Source organism: Caloenas nicobarica, chromosome 17, assembly GCF_036013445.1.
Source record: "Caloenas nicobarica isolate bCalNic1 chromosome 17, bCalNic1.hap1, whole genome shotgun sequence".
NCBI classification, from domain to species: domain Eukaryota; kingdom Metazoa; phylum Chordata; class Aves; order Columbiformes; family Columbidae; genus Caloenas; species Caloenas nicobarica.
Genome location: NC_088261.1, coordinates 8,128,536 through 8,141,492, shown reverse-complemented (window position 1 = coordinate 8,141,492; position 12,957 = coordinate 8,128,536). Strand labels below are relative to the sequence as shown.

General features: G+C 45.4%; 1 protein-coding gene across 2 annotated transcripts in view; it reads left to right on the top strand.

Moving 5' to 3' along the window:
• AUTS2 (activator of transcription and developmental regulator AUTS2) overlaps positions 1-12,957 on the top strand; it is a 726,993-nt gene that overhangs the window by 674,471 nt on the left and 39,565 nt on the right. The window lies entirely within an intron of this gene.

The following is a 12,957-nucleotide window of genomic DNA, read 5'->3' as shown; positions in this document are numbered from 1 at the left end:
AACCCTGCTAAGATGTCAAAACATAGAAAGTCAATCCTATCAGAAAGTCTAAACCCATCTTGTTTTCCTTTTCCTTCCCCCCGCCTTGTGCTCCATCTAAAATAAATAACTGAAAATAACTGAATGACATGATCCATTTCTCCAAAGGAAGAAAAATAATTGCCTCCAGACTTCTAACTTACCTGCCAAATTGCATCCTGATGTGAATTGCAATGGACAAATTATAATCTTTTGAGACAAGGCAAGAAATGATGGAGTCTGTAAGTGACCCTTCCCTGGTAGGCGCAGTCAAAATGAAACTACACTTGGCAAGTGATTTGCACTCGCATCGGGGAAGAGTTGGTCCCCAGGTCATCCTTGAAAGGCATTGACTTAGGAGAGAGAGGCAAAGGGTTTGCGATGCAGGCCGGGGGTTGAGCGGGAGGCAGTCAGGAGTGCGACAGTGGGCAGAGTGCAAGCTCTATATTCCACCACTTAAGAGAAAAAACAAACAACCAGAACAAAACAATGACAATAAAAAGCACAGAGGAGGAGGGAGATCTAACCAGGGAGTCTGGTGTTTGCAGCGTTGGTCTTGGAAAGGCTTTTTATAGAATCATACAGTCATTTTGGTTGGAAGAGAGACCCTTAAGGTCTTCGAGTCCAACTGTTAACCCACCCTTGGCACTGCCCCGTGTCCCTGAGAACCTCATCTCCGTCTGTCCAACCCCTCCAGGGATGGTGACTCCAGCACTGCCCTGGGCAGCCTGTTCCAATGCCCCACAGCCCTTGGGGGAAGAAATTGTTCCCCAGATCCAACCTCAACCTCCCCAGTGCAACTTGAGGCCGTTTCCTCTGCTCCTGGCGCTTGTTCCTGGGGAGCAGAGCCCGACCCCCCCTGGCTCCAAGCTCCTTTCAGGCAGGTCAGAGATCAGAAGGTCTCCCCTCAGCTCCTGTTCTCCAGCTGAACCCCCAGCTCCCTCAGCCGCTCCCATCACACTTGTGCTCCAGCCCCTCACCAGCTCCGTTCCCTTCTCTCAACTCGCTCCAGCACCTCAAGGCCTTTCTTGGCATGAGAGGCCCAAAGCTGACCCCAGGATTGAAGTATCAAGTATTCAAGTACCATCACTGTACAAACGATGGAGCCGGCATGGCCGCATCAGCAAGATTTGAGCATCTGTCTTCAAGAAGTTCCGTGTTTGCAGCTGTGCCGCAGCACGGGGCTGTTCCTCTGTTCAGCCCTGCTCAGGCTGCGGTTTCGTGAGCTGCTCCAGGCTGCTCCGGGTTGTTTCAGAGCTGTGAGCGGTTCCGTGGTAACAGCTGGTCTGTGGGCCGTGTCTGGGTTTACTTCGTGATCCAGCACTTTGCTTAAATGTAGAGCAATTTCAGGACAAGCTTTTGTCATGTTACGTAGGTATCAAACAGCTGTTTGTGTTTTGAAACTGCAGGAGGTATGCAGACGATTACTTCGCTGAAGACGGGGCTATTTCTGTAATGTGTTTCAGACTTGGTTGTGGCTTTTATCCTGTTTTTAGTATCGGGGTGACTTTTTCTGGGACTCGGGGCGCTGCGGAGCGCAGGGATGGGGCAGCCGGAGGAGTTAACTTGCAGGAGGCCCTTTACATGGGGTTGAGAACAGTAATCCTGAACGGTGTGCAGTCTGAAGGATTATTTTGAACTCCAGAAAATACCAGTGAAGAAACAAAACTTCCTTTTCAGACAGGAGAGTGTTCTATACAAATTGTTTCCACAGACCCCACTCGAAGCCGTACTTCGTCTGCAGCTCAGTAACCTGAACCATTGTCTAAAAAGCCTTAGGCTATAAAATCTAAGAATAGATACGAACTCTGTAAGAAACTGCAGTGCACACTGGAGCATCAGCTGTGTAGAAACAAACAAACAATTCAAAATGTTGCAGCTCTCCTGTAGAAAGGATCCTGGTGTTAAGCTCAATGAGGGTAGTAACTTCTGCAACACCTGCAGTGCATGGTGGGGTTGATTCCTTCAAGACACACGTAAGACCAAAAATGAAATATTGTCTTTCTTATTTTAAACCATATACATTCTTAATTCACATATTTAGATGTATATCGATATGCACACTTAATACATGTTATGGTTTTCTGGCCCTCTCAATACTGCGATTAAGTCTGATTTTTTGTGAAATGTTGTCCAAACTGGCTTCTTAACCCCTTGCAGAAGTCAAAGAATCCTACAGCTTTTGTCGAAACTCAAAAACTCGCTCGTATTTTACCGGGTTACTTAATACTGTTGCTGTGTTGAGGTTGTGCAAATGGTGCTACCATTGGAGATGCTGCTGGATAGAGCAATTAATACTGGCAAAATAATGAAGGGAGTGAATCCCACCCGCCTGGGTTACGAGTAGCAGGAGCCAGTACCAAAAGGAGGAGACGTGAGGTTGTGTCCCGCTGTGAAACGGATGTGCTGATCTGGTGGAAAACAACACCCCCCGCGTCCGTGGCAGATCCTGGAATAGTTGCGATTGGTTTTTTAACCTCAGGAATGTTAAATGTCATTTAGTAAACTTGCTCTAGAAGATGATAGCAGTACTGTAAGCATTTTCTGAGGGAAACTTGAGCTGTAGAGGTTTATTAATAGGATGTAAAACAATTATTTGTTTGTGTGCTTTCCCCCCTCAGGAATCTTTTCCTTTATGTTTTCTAAATAATACAAGACAGCCTTGGCAGCAGAATCCCCACAGTTGTTAATGTCAGATTGTTATCAGATCTGGCAGTGATTGTTTTCTAATAATATGTATGTTTTTCCCTTGCTGCCCATGTCAGAGTGACAGTTTGCTGAAGCTCAGCGCAAGATTTACATTCCTGAAAACAGTCGCCTAGTTAACGCAAATACTTTTTCTTTTTTTTTTTTTAATTGTTTATCCACCTTTTAGTTATCTAAGAAAATAATTTCCAAGAAGCAGATGAGAAGTGGTGCTGGAATTCCTCCTGCTTTTTAACGCTTGTTTAGATCCTCTTCATGTTTGGGCTTGAATAACAACTTTCCTACACTCCCAACAGAAGAGCTGATGAAATTCATTTCAGTTTTGGTCTTAGTTGCAAGGTTTGTTGAGATGTTTTAATTTAATAAGCTTCACAACAGCTTAGTTAAGTGATTAGTATCTTCTCTGAGAGTGGGAAGCGGAGGCCCACAGATGGACAATGCCCAGTGCGAGGTCTCGGAAGCCGCTTTGTGCCAGGATTCATTTTGCCGGCTCGGACGTCGATCCTGGAGCTGCCCATTGCTTGTCCATAGCGAGGAGAGCCGAATCCTCCTCCTCCTCCAGGCAACGCTCAGAACAGGGTCCACATCTCTCATTTTCCCATTTCCCACTCCTACGGTGAGTTTGTGTCCACTACTCCGACACAAATCGGTGCACTGTTAAAGCTCCGAGTGCTGGGACGCCAAGCTGTCTGAGGAGCCGGGGAGAAATGATTCTCTCTTGCATCTCGCAGCCATGTGGCAATGAAAATGCAACAGCCATCAGGATCCCAAACCGCACCATCAGCTTCTCTCCGCACCAGCCTGTTTCCTAAACAAAGCTCTGCGATTAGTGATTATTATCCATCTCCCCGAGGAGTCCCGGCTGGTCCCGCAGCTGCCGCCTCTCTCCAGAAGTGAACATGAAAGAAGGACCGATCTGATCCCAGGGTGGGATTAACAACCCGGGATGTGTCACAGCAGAGAAGAAAGGGCAGCGTTTAAAGCTCCTCTCATCTGTTATGGCAACAAAACACAACAGGAGAAGTAGCTGATGACCAAACCGAATGCAGCCTCTTTCAGAAAGGGATTAAGTAGCTGAGGGCACTTTTTTAGATTGAAAGTGATACGGTGTTAAATATAACCCTTTTAGGCTATTTCTTCGTGGGGATTATTTTGGAAAGCACTGTGACCCTGGATCAATGAGCATCCCTCGATGCTGCCAGTATTAACTAGGAATGAGAACATTAAGCGAGCACAAGCTACTGTGAGATATTTTCTGCCTTATCAGTCTTCATCTCAAGATGACTCGCAAGATGCTCTCATCTTGTCTCTGTGATATTCTTAGCTGCAAGATTAGCTCTTGTTAAATTTCTGGAGTGATTTTAGTCTTATTAATCAGACCATTAGGAAGTGTGTACTTTGTTTTAATTTAGTTGACTATATTGGAATTTAAAATTTAGAAGACAGTATATTCTTTTTTAAAAAAAAGAAAATTAATTTCTTAAAATTACATATTTTTTATGTGAGACCGTGGGATGTTTGGCAAAGAAGAGGCTACACATCATAGCCCAACCCCGACCCCCAGCCTTAATGATGTCTGACTGCGGTCTGGTGTGGGAAAGGGCTGGCGTCAGGTTCCAGAAGAATCCTTTGAAGAATTAAGTTCAAGAAAACAGCACAGGTGGAGAAATTATATTCTTCTTGCTGTGTTTTTCTTTGCTGTGATTTTTGTGTATCAAATAGTGTATCAAAGAATACCAAATTATTACACTTATTTGGGTGAAATACCCCGCTCTGAATAGTTTTTACTTAAACGAGCTGCTCTGTCATTCCTAATAACCACAGTTGGCATTTTGGAACAGATATCCAGGATTATTTTGGGGGTAGAAATATTTAAAACTTTGCCACACTTTCCTTCAGACTCTTTTTTGTAAAGGCTGCTGGTATCTCAGCCTTTTATTGATACCACAAAGTTCCTACCACGCTTTGGAAACATAGCAAATCCTAGAACACACAGTAGTAAGCAAACCTGGAGTGGAATACAGTGGTTTTAGTGTTAAATCAGGAAAGCGTCCCTAAGCTATTAAGTATTATGTTGTATTCAGAGTTGAAGTGCTTGCAGGTACCTTCCTGTGGCTGCCGAGGGCTGGGCACAGGCTTAGTGACATGTTGCTGATGGCGATGCCTTGATGAACCCCAGCGTCTGTACAGCTGCAGAACTGAGGCTTTTTGGGACAAGAGAAGAAGGAGGAGAGCTCTTGAGAGTGCACACAGTTGTACATTGGCTTTGCTTCCGTCCACATCAGCTTCTGTAGCCTACCCAGCCTGAAAAATAGTGCTGGAAGTGATACCTGTTTCACGCAATATACTGTAACTGGCAAACATGGCTAACTCAGCTGCATCTGCCCTACTTGAATCATCGTAGAATCACAGAATGGTTTGGGTTGAAGGGCCCTTCCCAGCTCCCCCAGTGCCCCCCTGCCCTGAGCAGGGACATCTGCACCAGCTCACGTTGCTCAGAGCCCCGTCCAGCCTGGCCTGGGATGTCTCCAGGGATGGTTCAGCCACCACCTCTCTGGCCAACCTGGGCCAGGCTCTCACCACCCTCAGGGGCAGCAATTCCTTCCTCATGTCCAGCCTGAATCTCCCTCCTTCAGTTTAAAACCATCACCCTGTGTCCTGTCGTAACAGGCCCTGCTAAAAGTCTGTCCCCATCCTTCTTATAGGCTCCTATTGAATGAGTTTAACAAATAGTATAAAGGGAAGAGCAGCTTCCTAGTGAAGCAGGAGGAGATATTTCCTCTCTGCTGTGATCCTTGACTCTTAAACCTTGCCGGCAGCACGGGGAACACCTGGGACCCCATCTCTTTCTGCCAGGGGAGGATGCAGGTGGGTTTCTGATGGCCTTTAGGACTGTGACACACATTCGGAGCAGTCCTGAGCCCTGAACCAAGATCTGTCATCCCGCGAGATGTTTCTGTTGCTGCCGTTGTGCAAAGGCGCTGCGGGCTAGAAGTTGGAGAAACCACAAAAGATTTAAAGTAGAGACTTGCAGATATGTCCAGTTTTAGAGTCTGATGGCAATACACCTGTTTATATTAACTAAATAGAAGGGCTCCAGTTATGAGGTTTTTGATCAGCCAAGATTTGATCACTCTGTGGAAAAAAGACGTGTTGAAAGGAAAGCATTACCTGGGATACTAATTCATTCTCTATATTGAAAAGCATATTATTACTGGTTATTACTGGAGAACGTGGGCTACTTCATTGAAATCTGACTGGTTAAAGCATGCTGTTATTTGTGCCAAATGCCACCAACTTGCTGCTGATATTTCAGAGAATGGTGCTGGTACTGCTGGGTCAGTATTTAATCCACACTCACACCTTACATTGGGGCATCCTTTGGAGGTGTAGAACCTGTTGTGTGGATAGTCTAACACTTTGAACAATAAAAGACCAAGATGTGAAGTGGATCCTGTTCGCTCACTGTGCCCGTATGTACGTGGATGTTTTGAAAGTTATTTTTCAAAGAGCTCGAACAAGCATAAGGCTGAGCATTTATAGTCCTTAAGTGTTCCCTGGTATCTTTTAAAGCTGATCTCTGCCAGTGATAGTGGACAGTTTGCAATCAGGTGTGTATCCCTCGCTTCCCTGTGAAGTTTCAAGCAGGTAGTACCTTGAACGGGAAAAACCTGCAGTAATTCCCCCACAAAATGGTTGCACTGAGCCCACATCTGAAGTATGACACATTCGCAACATCTATTCATCATACTGCAAACTTTCTTTTGTGAGTTTATGGTTACTTAAACAGCTTAAAGTTTATTCAAAGTATGATTTCATACGATTTTGAAATGCAATGTTTTACTGCGAAAACCTGTAAAATGCAGGAGATAATATTACGTACAGAGTGCATAGCCCTGGAAGGAATCAACGCCTCTGCTGCTTTACTGTTACATCTTCTGCATCATTAGCAGAGCTCAACAACAGACTCTTGTCTGCTATTAGAGAGGCCCTTGCCACTATTAAGAAGAACTGAATTACCATGGAGTGGTAATAAGATGCAGCATTACTGCCTTTCATGATTTTATCAGGAGTTTAATTTTTTTTTTTTTTAATCTTAGAACCTGAAGTAGTATCATTATGTGAGAGGCACTCCCTTTCACGAGGCCAAAAAATGAAATGCAAATAAAGAAAACCCTGAATAATGCACGCCATGGTTTTTAAAGCAGAGGGAGGCATTGACTTGTGGTTTCATATACTTGAGACTGGAAATATTACGAAGGCTTATCAAGCTGGAAGAAGCAGTGAAGCGTCTCCCATAGGCGTGGATTTACACGTTGTGTGGATTTGCCGTTAAGTGGAGCCCCTGTGTCCCAGGGAGCATCCTCGGTGGCCCACACGTCGGGGACGGGCTGTGTTTGCTGCTGGGGCTGCAGCTGGTTTGCAGAAGCTGTTTTTTGAGGAGAACGAGGGGGGTGAATCTTCCTCCCCAAACACCAGCGGGAAGCAGGATTGCAGTACATTGGAAGAGGTCGGCAGTCCTGGCTCTTGGCCTGGAAAGAGAGACCCAGGCGATACAACAAGGGGATCAAAGGTTGTTCATTCCTCCTCTTTGCCTTCCACGCTTGAATATGGATTATCCATTACAGACAGCTGTTTTGTGAAGGAACATTGTTGAGATAAGTGATCAAATTCTGTCAGGGATTGCACCAAGTTGTTAGTACACCCATTGAATAAACAAAGTGAAGGATTTTATTACTACTACTGTGCAGAAATCCTGCGTTTTTCCCTTTCAGACCAGTAGTAATACTGCCAGAAACAACTTCACTGCAGCTACTACCACTAATACTCAAATTGTGCAACATATATTGTGTTCAATCTGGAGCGCTGGGAGCAAGTAACCACACAAGTCATTCCCTTGAAGGTTCGGTTTGCATTGGCACTGAGTTGGTAAATGCTGAGATAAAAGTCCTGCCTAGAGCACCCCATATTAACCAAGGCATCCGTGTGAAATGCAGCCACTTCTTTAAGTAAATCTAACAGCTCCTTGGCTTTGAACAAGAGCACTTGTTTTTCTTTGCGGTTTATTTAGATAATTTCAAGTTCAAATGTAACTGCTCCGATCCAATGTCTTCTGGGCAAAGGTGGTTATAAAATTATGGTGAAAAACATGGACTCGTGACTATCGGAAAAACTTGTCTTTGCAGCACTGTATCTATCTGAGATGTGATGGTGGAAGAACCTGTCCTGCAGAACACTGCTGCGTCTTCATTAAAAGCCTGTTGATCAGTGAGATGGCAAACTCCATCATGAAAGCACAGTTATTTGGGTTATTCAAGATGAGAAAAAACAATACCGCGCACCAGAGTGAGATAGCAAAGCCAGCCGAGTCAACTGAGCAGCGGCAGATGAGCTTCTGCGTTAACAACCGCAAGACCGGGGCTACTGGAAGAACAAAACTATTCATAAACAGCCCCGGCCTCTCAATTAACTGGGATGATTCAGTGAAACGACCTGTGGGCAGCTCAGTAGATATTTTTGTTCAGCGCACTGAAACAGTTCAGAAAGATGTAAATAATTAAAAGGCTGAATGCAATCTTAGAGACCGGAATAGAAAACATGGCTGTTGTTCAAGGCAGCCCTTGAAGGACACGCGGTTTGTGTTGCGCCGTGTCCCCTGGAAGGTGGAGCTAAGTCGGGGTTTGGCCGGTGGAGATGGTTCCACGTAGGGAAAGGCCACGGTACGAGCAGAGGCTGCAGGGACTGGAACTGGTGTGGAGGAAACAGCGAGGACGTGAGAGTTACTGAGGTCGAGAGGAGAAGCGATAGCCGAAGTGACCCGTCTCCTTCCCGCGCGGTACGAGCCCAGCGCACGTGCGGCACCATCGGTCTGGGGCTGAACTGGGAGCCCACGGGTGCAAACTGGCCGGGGCAGCGCGGCTGTGGAGCTGAGAGCAGGGCAGGCTGCCTAGAAAACCAGGGGGGGAAGGAGGAGGTCGATATTTTAGCATTTACTTTACTCTGAGGTGTATCCAAACCCGTGAGAGCATTCGTGCGGTGCTCTTGTGAACAGCTGATTTTTATCTTCTTCCCAGCAGTGGCTCTGTGGCCCGGTCTTGATTTTGCTGTGCTCTGTCTCTGTGGAAGAACATAATCACCCTATTTTCAAGCACTTTCTTTTTTTTCTCCTTTTTTCTTTTTTTTTTTGGTGCAACAAAGACTTTTGCTGGGCACTTTGCAGAATCATTTAATGTTGTTTGTTTTTAATCTGTTGTGTGATTAAAATAGATTAACGTTGTAGTAACATAAAAACCCTCAGGGGTTTTGTTCTCTTTGTAAATATTCTCTAGGATCTCTTCTGTCTCCTAAACTGTGTGTAGGGAGAGTGTTTAATGGGACCTAGGGAGAAAAGAACCGCATTTTAAGCTTAATATAAGAATTTAATTTTTAATAGGTTTCATTTGGGGGTAGAGTATTTGTACTGGAGTGGAAATTAAAGCGTCTAAATGCTTGGTCTGTAGGCTGTTGGAAAGTCTGCTAAGTGGTGTGCAGGTGGAAACCTTCCCAATTTTTGTCAGATCTTAAAAATATGAAGTTATAGAAGTTAATGATTGATCTAATGCACTGATATTTAACCTGGTTTTGCAAACTTGACCTGTGAGTTTTCTTTAGCTGATACAGAGGGGGTTACTCCTCGGAGATTGGAGTGACCATCTGGGATCCAGCAGATCCCATTTGTCCCCACAGGGATCTCTCGAGTTTGGGAAGTTAATGTAGTAATTAAGTCACTTACAGACAAGTGAGGAGTAAACGCTCCTCACCAAACTGCATGTGCTGCAGTGGGTTTTATTCCCATTCAAGTAAAATGCTTGTTGTCTCTCAAAATTTGTGGATGAGAAAGGTGAAAAGAAGCTTCATAAATGTATCCTGGTCTTTACCGAGGAGTAAAGGCTCTGCAGTTTTCTTTCCAGGTTAGGGAGGTTTCTACTTTGTGTTATCGTCTAATAACCGGCTTTAATCACAGCAGCCTGGCCGGAGCTGGGACGCTCAGCTGTAGCAGCTCCTGCTGCGCGTCCTGCGCGGCCGGTCCCTGTGAGGGAGACTTCACTCCCAAACCATCCCGCCGGAGATCCCGTGCGTGTTGGGTTGCCATTCCCATCGGCGGAAGAGCGTCGTGGTTTGAAACGCTCCATCTCTCCTTGTGCGACATCCCCTCTGCAGAACCGGTCCCGACGGCCGCGGGGCTGCCAGCAAAGGGAGCCCGACGCGGCAAGTGGAGACAAGCTGGCCAAAGCAGTTAGTGGTTAGGCTTCTGTGTCTAAATCACAAGTCTGATTCCTTTGCAGCTGATAACTTGCATGAGTTTGTAATGCCTTGGTTTGATGTACGTAAAGCGGGGGATGCTGAGACGCTTACGGCAAGAACCCCCTTTGCAGCTAATGACCCCCTCTAGCAGCTGCAGCGATAAACAGCAGCCATCTCTGCTGCGGAGACATTTCCAGGTCTGTGAGATTAGTTTAATACCTCAGCTTTATCTTGGCATTGTGGACTGCTTTCTGTCTTCGTGTGGAGGCATCAGAATGTCCTCAGGCTCTTTTGTAAGATTAAGAGCTTCCCTTGGCATCCTGACAAGGAGGAAATTTAAGGAACAAGAGTATTTAACTTAAAGCTAATCTGGTCTTTGTGAAAGCAGGAGGATTAGACCGTGACGTTCTACATGCCTGGCAGGTTTCTGCCGCCGATGGCACCGATGAACGAAAGGCTGCAGAGAGGTGAGCTGGAGATGGATGGTGGGTTGGAGCTGGAAGGAGATCGAGAGCATTTGCAAAGCAGCATCGTCTGTAGGCTCTGCCTACATCACCGGGCCTTTGCCAGGCAGCGAGCGATTTTGAGTCCGACGCGGCTGCGGGTCTGTTCTGTGTGACTCCGCGTTTTGTTAAGGGAGAGCAGGGCACGTGGACAAAGTCGTGTGTGGAAAAGCAAGGGGTGAGTCTCTACCCCTGCCTTACGCTGGGCTCGTTGGAGTCACGTTTAGCACCCAACCCACAGCAATGCCAACATGTTCCCCCTTCACAGCATCACCTGCTCTGCGTATTTCCTGGGCCACAGAATTTTGTGTCTCCTAAAACCTTTTGTGTATCTCTGAATGTGCTTTGTATCTAGAATTCAATTTTAAGCCTTACATGAGGAGGGGTAACTTAGAGAAAATGCTTCATGCCTTCCCCGTGGCACCGCCTCGTCCCTCCTGACGACAAACTGCCAAGTGTTTTCAGCAGCTTCCAGTGAAACCGCTGGCTGTTGGTAAACGTTAAACTGTCTTTTTTTCCCCTCTACCAGTCAGAAACAAGCTGTAAGCAAGCTGGAACTGAATGGTGCCGCTCGCCCTCCTCCCTTTGCGTGAATTTGACAGCCCGCTTTGCTAATAATTACAAGAAATCCTCCTCACTTGCAGTAGAACAGGGCAGATGGTTACATTTGTGTGCATGTATTACTATGCAAAGGATGCGCGCACACATACGATAAATACGTATTTTATAATGGCTTGATCTGTTGAATGGAGCTTTTAATAGTTTCTTTCGAAATGTTAATGGGCCCACTTGATTTTCTGTTGTACTGGAAATGGTTACAGTTCCAGCCTTCTGCATATTATATGAGGATTATGAAGTATTTGTGGTTGTCAGGGCCTAATGGAAAACGAAACAAATGAGCTCAGGCCATGATTGTAAAATGCTCGTGGCTGTCAACCTCACTGAAAAGCGAAACATCCCAGCTAGGTACTTAAAACATCCGACTGCAGAACAAGGAGTCATGCAAGCAGATAAATTGTTATATATTACATTTACTTACTCACTTACTTAGTCAAACGCATCTGTTGAACCACAGGGAAGAGGGTTGGCATTCCGCCAGGCTCGAATTTGACCTTTTTTTAATCCTTATCATCCTTCTCATGACACTAATACAGAGAGGCCTTAAGCAAGAGCCGATTCTTGTTTTACATCAGCTGAAAAGCTCATCGTCTAAATACTTGGAAAAGGAGACAGAGACAAGCACCGACCAAACTGCGTCTTGATGGAGCCAGAGCAGAACTTCAGTCTTCCAGGCTGGTGCCCTGTCCCTGAGTCAGGGTGATTTTCCATAGTTCAGGTCATGTTCTCTATATATTTGGAGATGTTGCGAGATCGGTTTGCCCAATACATCCTCAAGGGTTATTGCTGAAAGCTTCTTGTAGCCTTGCAAGAAGTATGTGCGTCGACATATCTATTACCTATTAAACCTGGCAAAATAATGGAGTTTTCCCGTGTCATAACATATCACGCCTGTGCTAAAATAGCTGCAAACATTCTCTAAGACTTAATGAGATCTTGGTGTTTTACAGTGGCCCGAACAACTTGGTATTGTGCCTGTTTTATAGTGCAGAATTATGGATAGATGGGGCGTCGGGGAAGCTAATCCCACTCTGCAGGAAACTTGTGTCTTTCTGGGCTGTGCCGCAGAGAAATATTCTTTTTTTTTCCATGGTAATGCAGCCTATAGGTGTGTAATCTTTTGTAATTCTGATATGATTAAACAGAGGTAGTAGCAGAAGGTGGTTTTGTTTCTTCCTAAAGTCCCCTTAAACTGGAGCGCAGTAAGAGAGGCCAAAACAGAGAGAAAGGAATTTCCTATTTCTCTTCTGGTTTGCATAAAGCCGCCCTAGATCGCAAAGTGAAGCCAGACCGGGAATTTGGGGAGTTAAAGTCCACTTTGACTTTCAAAAGTGTCTCTCAAACAAGCTTCTACAGCATAATAAAAAATGTCAGTGTAAAATATCTGAACTAGAGAAAATTGAACAATTTGGCGATTCCGATGCTTTCATCTGAAGTCTCATGCCTGCGAGGATGTGAAAAAGTCAATAATGTGAATTGGAAGGTATTGATTGTTTCGCTGGGCTGCTGTTGAAACATCATGTGTGCTTGTTTTGGTCTCCCAACACCCAGTAAACATTCGGTTTTAGTTTCACCTCCCTTTGTGAAAAGGATTGAAAATACTATAAAACTGGAAGTGGTTTGGATTTTTTTTCCCCCAATTTTAAAGTATTTTTCTTAAACTTAAATAAAGGTTATTCGTAAAGGTTCTCCTCACTCCAAGATGGCTATTTCATGCCGCAGATGGGGTTATTCTTAATTTACGTTGTGAGGCACTGAACCTTCTGTTGGACAGTGCCATCTGCGGCCCCGCGGGTTTGGGGACGTTTGGGTCCAGCCTGGCCCCATC